This window comes from Podarcis erhardii (assembly GCF_964252035.2).
Source record: "Podarcis erhardii genome assembly, chromosome: 8".
Lineage (NCBI taxonomy): Eukaryota > Metazoa > Chordata > Lepidosauria > Squamata > Lacertidae > Podarcis > Podarcis erhardii.
The window spans coordinates 69,883,156-69,900,987 of NC_138499.1; the positions used below are offsets into that span (position 1 = coordinate 69,883,156).

Consider the following 17,832-nt stretch of genomic DNA (forward strand, 5'->3'; position numbering starts at 1 on the left):
GTGGTCTCCATCATTCCTCCTCTGCCCAGTCCCTGACAATTAGTTTTCTTTAACAGTGGAAGCAGGTTTTCAGATGATACAGAACCTTCTTCAGGCTTTGATTATGAGAGCAAAAAATGAACATCCAATAGATAAGATAGAAGCAACTGGGTAGTCAGGTTACTTGGTTGCAGAATTTTACTGGCCATTGCTGTTGGCATGGAGATAGTCTAGGTTGAATGCAAACATGACATTCTGATGTCAGGTGTGATGTCACAAAGGGGATATGCTTTAAGTCTTGGTAAAGTCCAAAACAGTTAACAGACTGCATCTCAGCACTGTCAAGATGGATCTGCATAATAGGTGATGAATAGTTTTTTTGGAAGGATATATTAACTTTTACTGTTGGGGAAAAGTTTTAGATTGGTTTGTCAGTTTGTAACCCATCAAGTTGAGGCCAATTTATGTATACATTCACAACCCTGCACCCATCAAATAATCAACTTTATGTGTGACTTTGGGACTGATTCATACAACCACATTTCCTTTCTCCACTCTACAGCAGGTTTTTCTCTGTATCTGAAAAAATAACCAAGAAGGAGAAGATAAGGAACGAGGAATATGTGCCCTCTGTCTTCAAGCTCTTTGTTCTCCTACTTTTAAGGCTTGCTGGGTTCTGGGAGATGGAGGGTCTGGAACACTTTCTAGTGAGAATGTGTCAGCCACCTACTGCTCTGGCTCTCCCATGATTTCCCAGCTTTCCCCCTCATCTACCTCTGAGCTGTGACCTTCTGCAAACCCTTGTCTTCCTCTTCTTCCTCCCTGGAAGGGTCCACTATTCCTCCTCCTCTGCCCAGTCCCTGACAACTACCCATCTTCTCTGAAATTGGGATGGGGATGAAATGATGGAGCTGCTCAGAAGTGTAGTTAAAACTGAGTTTGTGGACAAAGGCCAAAGACTTGTTGGCAGATTCCAAGAAAGTTATTCTAGAATCCATTTCAGCAAGCATTGCCACTGAAGTTTGGGGAAAGCAAAATTCAAAGCTAGTTGGGAGCAGGGGTTGTCCCCGAACTGAGATGTGTTCCAAGGTTGTAGTCACACCCCTTACACACCCTCATGTTCCTCTTGCCAGTAAATGTTGGAGTTATGAGTGAATGTATGAGGAATATAGGTGATTAGAAGAGGAACTCAGCTATGGTGAATTTTGTTGTTGTGATGAATTTTTGTCTATAGCAGCCTTTCTTAACCTGTGGGTCCCCAGGTGTTGTTGAACTACAACTCCCATCACCCGTAGCTAGCAAGGCCAGAGCTCAGGGATGATGGGAGTTGTAGTCTAACAACATCTGGAGACCCACAAGTTGAGAACCACTGGTCTATAGCTAATGATTGCTGTCCTACGAGATGGCGGTGAAGGCTGCTAAGAAGTCTGACTTCTTGGCCTCCATTGCATCCACTAGCTCTCGCCCGGTGCAATTATTTAGTATAATCAGGTCTTTAACGTCCATTGAGGGACAGCCAAATTTAAATAACAATTTGACACACAGCTGTGAGGCATTTGCGAGCTTTTTTGCGGAGAAGGTCTTGTTGCTCCGCCATGACCTCCCTGCCAATTTGGATACAATAAAAGAACTGGAGGCCCCTCGACTGTCATCGGGTCCATTATTGGACCACTTCAACCAGATATCCCCAGCCGATGTGGACAGACTCCTCCGAGCTGGAAAGCCCACCACCTGTCCTCTTGACCCGTGCCCATCTTGGCTGATTAGAGCATGTCCAGATGAGGTGCGGGCCCTCCTGGGGGATATCATCAATTTGTCCCTTGGCACGGGGACATTCCCAGGGGAACTGAAGGAGGCAGTGGTGAGCCCGCTCTTAAAGAAAACATCATTAGATCCTTTAGATCTATCCAATTACCGCCTGGTTTCGAATCTTCCGTTCCTGGGTAAGGTGATTGAGAGAGCGGTTGCTGAACAGCTTGGTGGGTTTCTGGATGAAACATCAGCTCTGGATCCATTCCAGTCCGGCTTTCACGCTGGTCATGGGACCGAGACAGCTCTGGTCGCCCTAACAGATGATCTTCATAGACAGCTGGATCGAGGTGGGTTGGGGCTGCTGATTCTTCTAGATCTGTCAGCAGCTTTCGACATGGTCGATCACGAACTTCTGGACCACCGCCTTGCCGACGTGGGGATCCAGGGCACAGTCCTTCAATGGCTGCGCTCGTTTCTCTCTGGTCGGGGACAGAGGGTGGCACTTGGGGGGGAATTGTCATCGCACCACTCCTTGGTGTGTGGAGTACCTCAGGGTGTGATACTCTCCCTGACGCTTTTCAACATCTTTATGCGCCTTCTAGCCCAGCTGGTCCGGAGTTTTGGGCTGGGTTGCCATCAGTATGCTGATGACACCCAACTCTATCTGTTGATGGATGGCCATCCTGACTCAGCCCCAGACACACTGACCAGATGTTTGGAAGCTGTGGCTGGATGGTTACGTGGGAGCCGGTTGAATCTAAATCCTTCAAAGACAGAGGTCCTGTGGCTGGGACGGGACGATATGGGATTGGGGGGGGCAACTCCCATCTCTTGCGGGGGCGCAATTAGTGCCAGCACCGTCTGTTAAGAGTTTGGGTGTAATCTTTGACACCTCCCTTTCCATGGAGGCGCAGATTGCAGCTACAACAAAGGCAGCATTTTTCCATCTCCACCAAGCTAAGCAGTTGGCTCCTTACCTCTCTTGCCCTGACCTAGCCACTGTGATCCACGCGACGGTCACCTCCAGACTGGATTACTCGCTCTATGTGGGGCTGCCTTTGAGACTGACCCAGAAACTCCAGCGGGTGCAGAATGCTGCAGCGAGACTCCTTACGGGGTCTTCGCTGCGAGATCACATTCACCCGGTGCTATACCAGCTGCACTGGCTCCCGGTGGAGTATAGGATCAGGTTTAAGGTGTCGGTTTTAACCTTTAAAGCCCTATACGGCCTAGGACCCTCGTACCTACGGGACCGCCTTTCCTGGTATGCCCCACAGAGAAACTTATGGTCTTCAAATAAAAACATCTTGAAGGTCCCAGGCCACAGAGAAGTTAGGCTGGCCTCAACTAGAGCCAGGGCTTTTTCGGCTGTGGCTCCGATCTGGTGGAACACTCTGTCACAAGAGACCAGGGCCCTGCGGGACTTGACATCTTTCCGCAGGGCCTGCAAGACAGAGCTGTTCCACCAGGCCTTTGGCCAGGGCACAGCCTGACTCCCTCCCTCGGCAATCTTCGCGGAGCTCTGGCCCAATGGTTGCCAGTGGCTTGAATTAATTAATTTTATAATGAATGATTTTAGAGTGTTGTTTGTGCTGTACTTTTGTACTGTTTTATTGTTGTTAGCAACCCTGAGCCCGGCTTCGGCTGGGGAGGGCGGGGTATAAATAAAATTTATTATTATTATTATTATTATTATTATTATTATTATTACTTTGACTCAGTACTATCATCTCTAGCTTGATATCTCTCTCCTCTGAACTGAGTTTGCAGACTGACAGAGGAAAGTGGCACAAAACAGATTTCTCCCAAACCATGCCCATCAGCCCTCAACCCAGAGGCCAAGATGATGCTTCTACACATGCCACACAAAGGAAAATATTGAGGATCCATTCTAGATCTTTAGCAAAAGTCAGGCGTTTTGTGGTAGAAGAAAAAGGAGGTTCTTAAGTACATTATTCTGAAATATTAACTGGATAACGAGTATGACATGTGGCAGAATGGCAAAAATTCACAAAAAACCTCTAGCAACTATACCACTATAAACTGTAAGGAAAGAAAGCCCCCTAGTTAGAGGATTAAAACATATGCCAAGATTATTATTTAAAAGTCTTTATCCGTGTAAGTATATTGTGCTTACTACCCACTGGTAATTTTCCTTTATACAGTCACTTCACGGGTCCCTTTCCATCTTCTTGGCATTTTTAAATCTCTTAAAGGCATCTTTCATTCCCTCCATGTTTGTCCTCTTCAGTCAGAATTCCTCTCGGCCGGCATCTTTCCAAAATCAGTCGAAAAAATTAAAAATAAACAAACAGCCCACCACTCCCTGTTACTACCTTGCGGCACTGCAATTTCCCCCTCTTTTCTTTCTTTTTTCTTTTTTTGAAGGCCTCACTAAAAGCAACATGTGCTATATCCACATAATTCTGAATTGCTAAAAGGTAGATCAGCCTTTATCTTTGATGCTGCAAGCGTTTGATCTTTATTATTGCTGATTGAAAACAGCAACATCAAAGATGTGTAAATGACTATTTCGATCCACTTCTCATGGTACTAATTTTTTTGCACTGTGTGACTGTGAGGCATGGGGAAGAGAAACCCATAGAAGTCTTTCCACTCCTTTAAAAAGAAAATCTTGTGTGTGGCTATCAGGTTCTATTCCATAGAATCATAAAATTGTAGCGTTAAAAGGGACTACAGAGGTCATCTTAGTACAACTCCCTGCACTGCAGAAACTTTTTATCCAATGTGGGATCTCATGCCCTACAGACTAAGCTATCAGATCAGTCCAGTCAGCTAAGAGCTATGAGCAAAGACTTCAGATGAACATCTGGTCAGGAGACGAGATGCATTGCTCTGGGATCAAGCATAATCCCAATCTTCCATCTTCAGAAGTGGAAGCCCCATCTTTCAATCTGGTGGAATGCTCTCCCACAAGAGACCAAGGCTCTGCGGGATTTCAAATCATTCCACAGGGCCTGCAAGATGGAGCTGTTCCGTCAGACCTTTGGGCAGAATGCAGTTTGACTTACTTTCCTTTGTATAAAACAAGCCCCCAACCCACACAGGAGGGTGGGAGGCTCCCAACCCACACACAGGTCGTTGTGGAAACAGTTGGTCCTGGTAAGTATTAACCACTTTCAATTCCAACCTGATAATTGCCACCTGCCCAAATTTTAACTTGTCTGAATTAATGTTAAGATGTATTTTAATTAATTGATGTCTGTTTTTATGCATATTGTGTTGTTTTTATGATATTAGCCGCTCTGAGTCCGGCCTCGGCCAGGGAGGGCAGGACACAAATAAATAAAATTATTATTATTATTATTATTATTATTATTATTATTATTATTATTAGTGCCTTTTTCTGTGGTTAGTGTTTTGGGGGAATGTATTCTGTACATGTTTAGATGCACTTTCTTCTACAGTCAAATTGCATGTTCACAATCTTCTAACACACATTGCTGGCTCCAACCTTCACGATTTTCAGCTGCAATGAAGAACAAAGTACATGGTCTATAAATGGCTTGGTCACATAAACCTACCTACAATAATAGTTCCTTGATAGGAAGCTGATCTTTCTGTACTGTAACTTCAGTACAGCCCCGGTAGCATAGGAATGTAAGAACATAAGTAGAGCATCTGTTGGTCAGACCAAAGGCTTATCAGTTCCAGAATCATTTTCACAGTGGGAAAAGAGGCCTATGGGAAGCTTGCATGCAGGACCAGAACACAATAGCACTCTATCCAACTTTGATACCCAGCATCTGGACCCAAGAGACCTGGAAAAATAGCAGCAGAAAAATATGGAACCATACATGGCTCCACAGTATGCAACTGAGCAAAATAATATCTCCATGTAGTTGCTTAGATCTGAGTTGGAAACCAGCTCCCCGAAGAGCACATCCTCAGGACTCCTGCTAACTTCCATTCCATGGTTTACAGGAGTGTAAACATGCAGGGAATGTGGTGTTGGAAGAGCACATCTTTGTTTGAGATTCTGTCCTGTTATGTGATGCCCAGAGTCTTCCTGATGTGGAAGGCATTGAGGTGGAAGGCAATGAGGTGTTGCTCTTGACAGTTGGAAGTTGCTCACAACGTAAATACATAAAGCAGCGTGCTCAACATGCAAGCCTGGTTAAAAAAAAAAGCAAGCCGGGTAGACCTTCATCTTGGTACTGGTCATTAGCATCACATATACATCACAACAGTGAAGTAAGTGCTTGCTTAAACTATACTAGAATTCAGAATCAAACATGGCAATTGAAGGCACTTATATAAAATTGTCCAATCTGAATTATAATAGCACAAACATATCAAAGAGTTCTGGTGCTGACGTACTGAAGCATACATAATCTGCAATTGAAAAATGCTCAGAAGTCTGGAAGTTCTTCACTTTTTAAATATCTCCTGATTCTTCTCGGAGAACAATTTCAAGTTGATATGGCACTTCCATGCACGATCGTTGTAATGGCTGGTTTTGCTGTGATACAGAGCTTTGCATTTGAACCTGCAGATGGGTTTAAACACACTTTGAAAATTGGGATTAAAACCTGAGTCTCATTCTGTGAAGGAGGCACATGTCTCCAAGCCACTTGGGCGGGGGGGAACATGCATTAGACATGCACCATTAATGGCTGCACCTCCCTGCCCAAGTCCGCAGAGCATAGGAAACATGCTCTGTAGTTGTGTTATGGTTCAATGTCCCCACACACTCAGTCCCACATTGCGTGAGATGATCTGAAGGGGCTTCTAAGATCATTTGACTGAATGTGCTTGGAAGCATCTGCCCAGTCAGGTATCCTGATAGCACTGGGTAGTTAAACAAACTTCAATTCTCTAGGGTTGCCATATTCCCCAAAGTGAAAATCCAGACATTTTGCTGATTCAACACAAAAAATCTGCTTGGATGCCATTTCGCAGCCTGCTCATTGTGCATGCAAGGACCAGTGTCCACAGAGACAATGTAGGCACACCACAATTTCCCTTACCTGTTCTCTATTTAAGCATAATGCTAGCACAGGACTTCAGCAACTCTGGATTGTTTTCAGTATAACATTAAGGGAAATAGTCCATCAGCACAAGAATTTATCATTGTGCAGTGGAATGTTCTCTCCCTCTTCTCCCACTGTGTGCCCCATAAATCTGTTCTGTGGTTTTCCCCAAACCTCCAGAGCAGATTTAGGGATGTTGTGGGGCACATGGAGGGAGGGGGAAGTTCCATTGCACTAGCAGTAATCCTTGCACAAGTGCAATTATTTAGGTGGACCCCACCCTCTGTGGGGACAATTATTTGATCTGTCAGTAGGTATCACAAGAGCTGAGATTTTTTGGCAGAATTCTGATTTTGTCACCCAATGCTAAACTGAAATGTTGAGCGCATACAAATTAACAAAGCTAGCTCAAAACTAGCTTCCTCACCCTGAGATCTCTTGGCCCTCCAAGTGTCATAGCTGTCAACTTTTCCCTTTTCTTGCGAGGAATCCTACTCGGAATAAGGGAATTTTCCTTAAAAAAAGGGAAACATTGACAGCTATGCCAAGTGTGCGAGATCTATGTATGTGATAAAGTGGTCATCTACATGGGCTTTTGTGCATTTTCAGAAGTGGAAAACAAAAATATTTACAATTATGGGATGGAAATGAAGTAACAGATATCAATCCTAAAATACCAAAATAGCTGTTTCAGATTCGAATCACAAACTATGAGGGGGCTGTAGCTTGTCTATTATCATAACAGTGACCTAGGGTGGATCTACATGCTATAAATAAGTCTGGAATTAGATTATTATAACAATTTTATAAAAAACCCAAAAAACCCTATGGAAAAACGTGTAAAAATTCCTTGCTCTCTGTTGCCATCTGGTGTTGCAAGTTTATAATAGCACATTCAATAGTTGTTTTTGCTAATGTAGCTGAGCCCCTAGTGTCAAGGCTCTGCTACCCACTGAGTGGATCACAGGATATACAGCCCTCAACAATCTTTTTCATCAAAACAATTGCTAATGTAACACAAGGGGCACATTTCTGGAACTCTGCTAAAATCCTTCGGCTTTGTACTAATTAAAAAACTAGTGAAAGTTATTCTGAGTATTCTGACAGTGAATCTAACCCAGCAAAGTTGGCATGTGGCAGGGAGCAAAGGCAGCAAAAGGTCTGAAGGCCAAAAAAAAACCCCTGTAGACTCTGATGCATACAATGAAAAAATTGGAGCAGTCTTGGCCACTGACTGGTCAGCAGCCTTAAAGCCCATTAGAAGAAAAGCAAACTATAAGTGTAATCCAAAATCAAGCATTTCAAAACCTTATAGATTTCAAGGGGATGAAGCTAAGGGCACACTTAACTCTCCCTGTGAAACCAGGGTCACTTAAAAGCATGTTTAACTTTGACTGGCTAAGACAGAACATTTCACTTTTTCTCTAGGAGGTACAAGCTCTGTTAATCTCTAAAATAATTAATACATGTGCTAAGCTTCCTGGCATGATCCAACATTCAATTTGGTTGAAAAGAGTGAAAAAGTGATATGGTAGCAAAATGTCCCTATCTTGTCGGTATGGGTGGCACAAATGACATCCATGAAAGGTTTAATTTGCATTATAATGAAACTTTTTCCTGCCTGCCTAAAAATCATATTATACATGTGGAATACATCCGTCAAAGACAACCTGAGCACCTATAAATTGTAACCTTAAGTTCTGCTTTGGAGAATTGCCTTTGGTTAAGACAGAAATGGGCAATCACTGTAGTTGTCTAAAATATCCGAATCAAGCAATCTGTTGATTTAAATAATTATTGTTTACCACCATACTTAAAAATCCTATTGATGTAACTGCGACAAAGATTGCTCATTGATGCTGAAAATTGCATTAGCAAGGTCTTTTCATACACCAAAAACAAAACAGCCCATAGATTTTATTCTTGGTGTGATGATAGTGATAGGCTTGATTCAGACTTGGCAGCATGGTATTTTGTTCCCATATGATAGAGTTGGGCCGCGGGATGGCCATGATTATTATTTTTTAAGCAAACTCTATCTATAGGTGAAAACATACGAAAAACGATTGAATCAATCTTGCTAGGCACAGAGACACTATAAATCAATGTACCAGTGATATGTCGTCGTCTTCTTCGGTGATCACTCGTAGCCGAGTAAGATTGTCTTCCATGAACACTGTCTTAGCAGTGAGTCCGTAAGTGACTATGGAGGCCAATTCTGGATCCCCACGTCCTTCCACAGTGGGGACATAGTTTTCTGGGCAGGAGTTGATCATGGTGAGGGTTTGCCATTTCTCCTTTTCACCCATGACACCTTTGGTAAAGGCTGTTCTCCAACTGGAGCGCTCACAGGCCAATGTTTCCCAGTTGTCAGTGTTTATACTACATCTTTAAAGATTTGCCTTGAGAAAGTCTTTAAACCTCTTTTGTTGACCACCAGCATTATGCTTTCCATTCTTGAGTTGGGAATAGAGTAGTTGCTTTGGAAGACAATAATCAGGCATCCAAACAACATGACCAGTCAAATGAAGTTGATGTTGAAGAATCATTGCTTCAACACTGGTGATGTTTGGTTCTTCCAGTACACTGGCATTAGTTCGCTTGTCTTTCCAAGTGATGTGTAAAATTTTTTGGAGACATTGTTGGTGGAATCTTTCGAGGAGTTGGAGATGGTGTTTACCAGTGATATGTAGGCACACTGCTTACAAACCCATAAAGTGCTAATGTCAGAGTCAACATGAGTGGAACTCTAAAATATTGAAATGGAAAATTCAGCCTCTGAGCTCAGGGAGGAGGATGAGCTGGAGCTTGTCCCAAGTGGTGGTTGAGGCTGCGAGGGAGCATCCCGTTGCTATCCATGACTTGTCTGTGGCCGCTGCTGCCAGCCTTCTTCCTTGGGCAGCTTGCAGTGGATTCTGGAGAGCAGGTAAGGAGGAGGAGAGGCTGCCACACCAAGGCCCAGCTCCATATGACGCACCAGCTCTGATGGACAGGCAGAGGGAAGGGCCACCCTGGGCAGAAGGAAAGAGGGAGTGTAGACCAAGGAGTCGTGTGTGTGTGTGTGTGTGTGTGTGTGTGTGTGTGTGTGTGTGTGTAAAGGTATATGGACCCCTGATATCTTGCTTTACTGGCCAAGAGAGCCGGTGTACAGCTTCCGGGTCATGTGGCCAGCATGACTAAGCTGCTTCTGGCAAACCAGAGCAGCACACGGAAATGCCGTTTCCCTTCCCGCCAGAGTGGTACCTATTTATCTACTTGCACTTTGACATGCTTTTGAACTGCTAGGTTGGCAGGAGCAGAGACCAAGCAACGGGAGCTCACCCCATCACGGGGATTCGAATCGCCAACCTTCTGATCAGCAAGTCCTAGGCTCTGTGGTTTAACCCACAGCGCCACCTGTGTCCCATATATATGTGTGTGTGTGTGTGTGTGTTGTGCATCCATGCTTTGTTCAATTTTGCCCCTTTCTAAAATATATTTTTGGGTGTGTGTTTTTCTTTTTGTAAATCTGCCAAAGAATAAAATAAAATAAAATCAGGATTAAGGTGTTTTCTCAGGACAATGGAGGGTATGGGTCCCATTGATGAAGTGGTGATGGCACTCGCCCTTCTTCTGATAGGAAATGCTCTGCAGGAGGGGGACAAAAATGAGGGCTCAAGGAAGGTCAGTTGGGGGGGGGATGTCCCTATTTTCATCTGAAGACTGTTGGAGGGAATGCCATTACCATTTCCATGTTTCCATGGCATGTAGTTCGAATGGCTTCGAAGTAGGAATGGCTTCAAAGGCAGTTGATCAGGACTCAATTCTTGGCTTTTACAGGAATCGCTGCAAGGTCCTGCTTTTTTGATGGAAGAATCAGTGCCACGATAGCAGGTTTTGTTGCCAAATTATGCCGCACATCTCACTAGTTAACTTAATTAGGAACAGAACAGCTGAAACATAGCTTGACCAAATCCACCAAACAAATTTATATGTGCATGTTTGGCAGATGGCAATTGCACGTGAAATCCTCCCTGGCAGTCTAGGGACAAAAGATAATATTTGTTTTTCTTCTGGAAAATCAAGACAAGCCTTCATGTGGGAAGATAATCCCCCTGATTCTGGCTCGGAGGGTGGCTTGTCTGCCTCTTTGCCTTGGGAGCTGTATTCTGCAAAACCCATGTGTGATGCAGACGTCCAGACGGACTTAAGATAGCCGTTTCTTGGCCTCCTCCTCTTCATTAAGAGCACTGAATGCAAATGAATTAATTAGCACATTCCAGTGAATGTGCTTCATTTATCAGGAGGAAGAAAAACGGCCGAGTGATAATCAAATGGTTTAAGAGTTAATTGAATACAGAAATCCTGGATGCAAATGATGTGAGCTCAACTTGGCTTAACAGGCATCTTAAGTTTTAGCTATGCTGCTGCAGTTTGTTTTTTTTGTCTCCTGTTGAAAGAGGGGGTGTTAAGAGGGAGGGAGAAGAACGTTTGCCGGGAGGGGTGTGTGTCAAAATTTGTTCCTTTCTAGATCTCAGCAATCCAGCAGGATTTGTCTGCCACTCAGGTTCTTTAAGATAAATATGACCTAACAGCCCTAAATTTGCATTTCAAAGTGTAATTTTGTCCTATCGTATTCATAAGTGGTATACTTGATTGCGGTGATACTGTAGGTTATGATAACTGGCTGCCCAGTTCAGGTCTTGGGATATAACAATGCTCTCATTGCTAAACTACAGAAAGACATACTGCAATGTTCACTGTGTGTTGTCTCGCCAAATGAACTAGCCAAACATAAAGAAATAAAAACAACTCAGTCTATAATATCATTACATAAACCACATGAGTTGATGGAGGAAGCCGGTCATACTCTTTGACTGAAACAGTTTATTTAGTAAAATAAAGTTGACAATTGACAAGCAAGTCTTTCCATAAAACCAAATCTGAGAATTCCACTCCTCCGTCTAATTAGCTGTTACTAATTTCTAATTTCAGGCTGCAACCAAAGGGGAAAAAAAGGGAAGCAGTGAGCTCATAAAGTATATTTTCGTCTCCATCTTCAAAAAGGGGCAACAGTGCCATAAGTGGATCTGTGTCAACAGCTGCCCTATTGGAGCTCATGAAAACCTTCCTTCAAAAACTCATCAATTGCTAGGCAAGTCCTCACTATATATATTAGCCCCCCTACATACCTTCCAACAATTTGGGTTGGCACTATGAGTTATCCTGCTCAGAGTGTGAGGAGTAGGTGCCACCCGTCAATCAAAATAAAGCAACTCTCTTTAATCTTGCTGATGAGGAATGAAATAGAGCTTTCTCACTCTTCCCCCCACCTGACATCATTGACCTGGATGCTGTTGTGGTGTGTTCACAGATGCAGACATGCATAGCGACTGAGATCCAGAAAACTGCATTCTTTGTCTCTCTGAAAGCATTCCTCCTGTGTCCAATTATCTTTTTAAAAATTATTATTCTCTTGGTTCTGGCGTTTCTTCCTTGCATCATTTAGTCTCTTGCTCATGTTCTCAGTAGGCGATGCTACAGAAGCAATATGCATCCAGGCAGCTACCAGTAATGGGACTAAAGGGTTAAGAAAGGAAGAGGAGAAATCCAAATGCTGTTAAGAACTAATCTGAGGGGAGGTTACCTCTTCAAGGCAATTTCCTCACTATGGCAACCACAAACACATCCCCACCTCTGACACCAGTGCATACCACCGAACTAGTGGTAGCAAAAATTGTTACTTTAGGCAAGACTTCTGTATATTTGCCTGCTATCTGGCAACTTCCCAGCCTCCTCAATTCAGTGGCTTCTCTCTTGTTTGCCCATGTCACTGGATCTTGCCGTAGTAGTGATACCCCGACTTTTCTTTGTTTTCCCACAGTGGAGTACTGGCTTGCCGGCAGTATATTTTGAGAGACACACAGTGCACTAAAGAAGCCTTTTTCAAGATGGATGAATGGCACATTTTTTCCTGTTTAAATAGGTTGGCCTTAGAAGCATTCTGTGTGTGCCAGTCTGAGCTTGTCCCTGAAAGGCTGTTGCTAATCTGAAAAGTCACATCTGCTGTGGCAAAATATATGAAAATTGCTAAGATGCCAGCGAACACTTCATTTTTTTAACTCCTCGATAGCCTTGCGACACAGGAGGCGGAGGGTCAGTGGTGGGACTTCTTGACTTGCTGTATAATTATGACAGAGAGACATAGTAATTTAGCTTGCTTTTAACCTCTTCTCATGAGTGGTTAGAACAATGGTTCCCCAAGTATCCATGAACTTCTCAATGTCATGTAATTCCTCTCGCTGAAGAATCAAGGCCACCCATTAAGCTACTTGTCAGAAGACTGCATTTTCAAGGGCTGAGATTGATTTGTCCCCCAAAATTCCCCTCAGATTTATCTCTGAAAACCCCAGCGCTGAAAAGTATCCAACGCTTGTGTGAGATCAAACATTGGCCAACTATTTCGTAAGTGGACATCTGTGTTCGATATCGCGTGAGACTAGATACTTGACTGATAATTCAATTTCGGTTTTTGAGAAGTGGTATGCCATTGCAGTTCATACCCGACAGCATTTGATGGTTGGCAGGCATTTAAGTCACAATTGAAACTCCGTGGATAGAAATGGCAGGCCAAATGGGACAACCCCTGCTGCTCATGCCAGCCAGAGCGAAAGGTGGGGAGCAGGGGAAATGCCTCTTTGCTACCCCAGTTACCATGCTGGTGCAGTGGAGACCCAGATCAGGCCTGTCGCCATCATGTGATGACCGCAAGATTGATGTAGGACCCATGGGGGCTGCGTGCATTGAGCTGGCTACTGTTAGGGGAGATAACAGCACTGGGCTGCTCCTTTGTGGTAAGCTGCCTCACTAGCAGATCCCAACAGAGGGATACCTCTTCCACTTCATCTCACCTGCCCTTCCCTGTGCCCCACAACTCAGAAAATTGGGAGTTTTGATAGCTCTACTTGTGTTTGACAGATCTATGGTGATTAGCATGATACGACAGCACATGGGATTATTTAACAGTACTTTGACAAACCTAGCAGTTCCTGCCAACCTAGCAGTTGCCGTGCTTTCGAAGTGCAAGTAGATAAATAGGTACCGCTCTGGCGGGAAGGTAAATGGCTTTTCCATGCACTGCTCTGGTTCACCAGAAGCGGCTTAGTCATGCTGGCCACATGACTTGGAAGCTGTACACCTGCTCCCTTGGCCAGTAAAGCGATATGAGCGCCGCAACCCCAGAGTCGGCCAAGACTGGACCTAATGGTCAGGGGTCCCTTTACCTTTACCTTTACTTTGACAAAGGGCACCATATGAGCTTTCATATATGATGCCAGCCAAATTAACCTGGAGGTGCCAGGACTTCAGGCCACTCAGATTTTGGATTGCAAGGTAAAACTCCACATTTAAAACACACATTAGAAATGTTGCATTGAGAATAAAGAGTACCCAAATAAGATATTTTGAAAAACACCAATGACCCTCTGAGCTTCAGCTCTAGAGCCGGTTTCTTATGATGCACCAGAAAAGCTACGCCGACTGTTTTACTTGCCCCTGGTGCATGTTAATTAAGTGTATTCCTCCCCACCCCCCAAAAGTATGTTTGTCACTTTTGTCTCCCCCAAGGTCACATTCTTTATGGGCAACCTTTAGGGTACTGTATACCAGTGGTGGTTGGGGCAAATGTAGGCAGAGATGTGATTCTGACCTTTGTCTTGTAGGCTGTGTTCCAGCTTTGCAAAAGCCAGAGAGTTCTATGCTCTCGCATCTCTTCACCCTCCACCCAACCGGGCGAGAGGCTCAAGGGCAGAGAAGAGCTGCTACTGCTGGTGGCGAGCTGATGTCATGGAGAACCACGAGACCCAGGGACAGTTCCAAGGGTCAGATAAGAGAAGCTTGCATGGCTGCATTTGGCCTCTGGGATTGATAGCCTCTTTCTCCACTGGCTTAAGTGCCCTACATGTTTTATCCCTTTGGATGCAGATAGCCATAAATAGTTGGTGCAGAAGGCAAACAAGTGTCATGCTTTCATAGCATGTTGAAGAGTTTGCTGTGCAATTAAATGGCCTTGGCTCTTTTGCACTATTCAGGCAGGATTCCTGACTGCAGGGAGTTAAACACACTTAGAAAGTCAGCTTTGGACCATTTCATGCATGAAGGTCTGAAGTGGAACAAGGATGCATAGGAACATGGGGTTGGGGACACAGCTTACTTACATGGACACGATCGTTTCCCCTCTGCAGCTAAAGCACTCACCCGTGTTACGATATGGATGCAATGCAGCTGCAAAGTGCTAGCTTGAAAAGTAAACATGATGGGAATGTTGGGACTGCCCGTGGGAATCAGAGGGGCAGTCAATTCACAGTGCGAAGCACCGGAATTAGCTCAGAGTGTAATATGAGCTCTTCCGTTTATTCCTGTCCAGGAAGTGTTTGTCACTAGACTGCTGGAGTTAGAAGAGAGCAGTCATGTTTTTTGTAACGCTGCAAAGACAGAAATAAAGGCATGTAAATACGTTTCTGTCTATCTCTTTCCCCTGCCCCGGGGGGGGGGGCAGGAAAGAGGGGTGTGTTCTTCTCATGCTGAGAAGGATCGCCTATTGCGACCTAGCCTGGATCTTGCTGGGGAATGCAGCCAGGGAGGTCAACAGGGAATCATGCCGGGTGCCTGGGAGAGTTGCCAGTTTCTCCTGATAAGGGCTTGATTCCCGACAACCTGTTCCCTCAAATGCCTGGATGGGGTTTTTGCTTTGAAGGAAACCAGAGTGGCTTGCGAGGGAAAATAAACTTCTTGTGGGTGCAGTTATTTGGCTACTGAAGGAATATAAAAGAATGAAAAAAGCTTCTCTTTGGGGAGTTATAGGGACAGCACTACCTAAAATGTATAGAAATTTATTCATGTAGGCTACTGCAGTGGCAAGAATGTTACCTGCCCCCAAATGGAAAGAAGCAGAAGTCCCAGCAAAGGAAGACTGGATATGAAAACTTATGGAGTATGCAGAAATGGTGAACGTTACCAGAAGAATAAGAAATCAATTTTTAAATAAAAGAATGGAAATGGTTTATTGAATATTTACAGATTAATTATAAAAACAGATTGAATATTGAATATTTACAGATAAAATAAAAACATTGGCAGGGTTATTGTAATAAGCTGCAGTTTTATTAGAGTATATATTTAAAGAAGATGAATAAGTGAGCAAATTAAGCTAATTTGGATATGCAGAAGATATTAAAAATAAATTTAAGGAACAGCAGAAAGAGGGGGGGAGGAAGTCATGTTTTGAAATGTCAAAATGATTGTAAAATTAGTGAAATGTATAAAATCAGTGAAACGCATAAACTTGAAATGTACAAAATAAAAATACATACGTGTGTGTGTGTGTGTGTGTGTGTGTGTAATGTATGCTCCAAGAGACAGGTTCCTATTCTGCACAGTGGCATTTTAAGACCATTTTCCTGCAGAAGATTGTGGGAGCTCAATCACAGGCCTTATTTTGTTGCCACAATCCCGCAATCCCTTTGCAAATCCCAAGTCACCTAGTCAACTGCTTCAGTGAAGCAGCCTCCATGCCCAGCTTTGGGAAGAAGGTGGGAAGGCTCTAGGACGCTGCCAGAGCCCCATGCCTCCTTCCCAAAGCCCAGTGCCTCACTTATCTGGCTTTGGGAAGGCAGCATGAGGATTGCATGGTAGGTGTCAAATTTTGGATTCCCTCCCTTCCCGTCGTGCAACAAGGCAGTGTGCTGCCAGGGCCGTCTTTAGCAGATGCAGTGCCGGGGTGCAAATATCTGTCCAGTGCCTCCAAATTACCACGGATAGTGGGCGCGGGGGCAAAGCTGTGCACTGCCAGCCATGGGGGGGGGTGTGCAACACTCCCCCATGCCACTGCAGGAGAGCAATCCTCGCAGAGGCTTGGGAGGGAAGCTGTGTGCCTGCCAGCCATATGTTTGGTGGGTCGCAGTTTCCATCCTGAGCCTCTGTGGGGATTGCTCTCCTCTCGAGGAGGCTTGGGAGGGAAGCTGCAAGCCTGCCAGCCATATAGTTGGTGGGGCACAGCTGGTGGGTGTGCAGGAAAGGGGAGGCCTCCAGCAAAGCTGCGCAACTCCCCGCTTCGCCAGGGCACCCCTGAGAGGCCGAGGCCCTAGCGCGACACACTACTAAGCCCTATTGGAAAGATGTCTCTGTGTGCAGTCCACAGCTTCCGTGTCGACATGTCCTAACAACACACTTGGTATGAAATGTTGGGCTGCCTTGATTTACAGAATGCCACTTCTGGCTCAAGACTAATACGATGTTTTCCCGAGGACATAAGTATTCTTTTGCATGCATCTAGCCAGCAGGATGTTACGGGCAAATTATCTAATATGGCAGGCCTGGTCCTTTCACAAAGGCAAGTAAGCTTATGGCTTGCATATCCCCAGATGCCCTATCATCCCTTAAATACTGGCAAAGTTAGATTGCCGCTTGTAATAAGTGCTTATTATGTAATTTCCAGTTCAAATGCCCAGTCAACAATGTTGAACTGGGAGTGGTTGAACTAAATCCTTTTTTCCCCTATGAAAGGAAAGCAATGCATGTTAACAAGCGATTATGCTTACCTGGCTTCTTAATGCACCAGTAGTAGCCAGTGGGAGGAAGGAATGGAAAAAAGATCATTCCCTTCCTCTGGTGTTTAGCTTCCATTTTGTGGCATCATGTGCCATGCACAAGTACCGGGTGGGAAATGTAGCTTTCCTGAGGTCCACTGCCAGGTGCTTGCTGAGGGGAATAAAAGGAGCAGATTTGGGGTGGGAAGGGGAGGAGGGGAGTTTGTCTGCAACTCAGATAAAAAGTAGGCAGTATTACACATAAATGGCTTATCACACGGTTAGGCAGCAATGAGGTTGGAGATCCCTGCAGCAAGCAACTGCAAGGATAAGGTGGGAATCTGCCTGGAGAGAATACTAGAGAGAAAGAGAACACACAGATTACTGGGTTTCATTTGTTTAACAGCTAGACTCTCTCAACACACAGACAAAAGTCTGCATCGAGTGACTCAGAGCAACCCACCATTACATTTCCCTTTAAAACTAAACAGTGACTGTTTTGTGTTTCCCCTCTCTCCGAAAAGCACACTGCTGAATTTTAC

The 17,832-nt window shown here is 44.5% G+C and overlaps 1 long non-coding RNA gene across 1 annotated transcript; it reads left to right on the plus strand.

Moving 5' to 3' along the window:
- Positions 1-285: 285 nt before the first annotated feature.
- LOC309348193 lies at positions 286-12,184 on the plus strand. The gene is made up of 2 exons (XR_014159286.1): positions 286-342; positions 11,700-12,184. It is a non-coding gene; the product is annotated as an uncharacterized lncRNA (long non-coding RNA).
- The last annotated feature ends 5,648 nt before the right edge of the window (positions 12,185-17,832 follow it).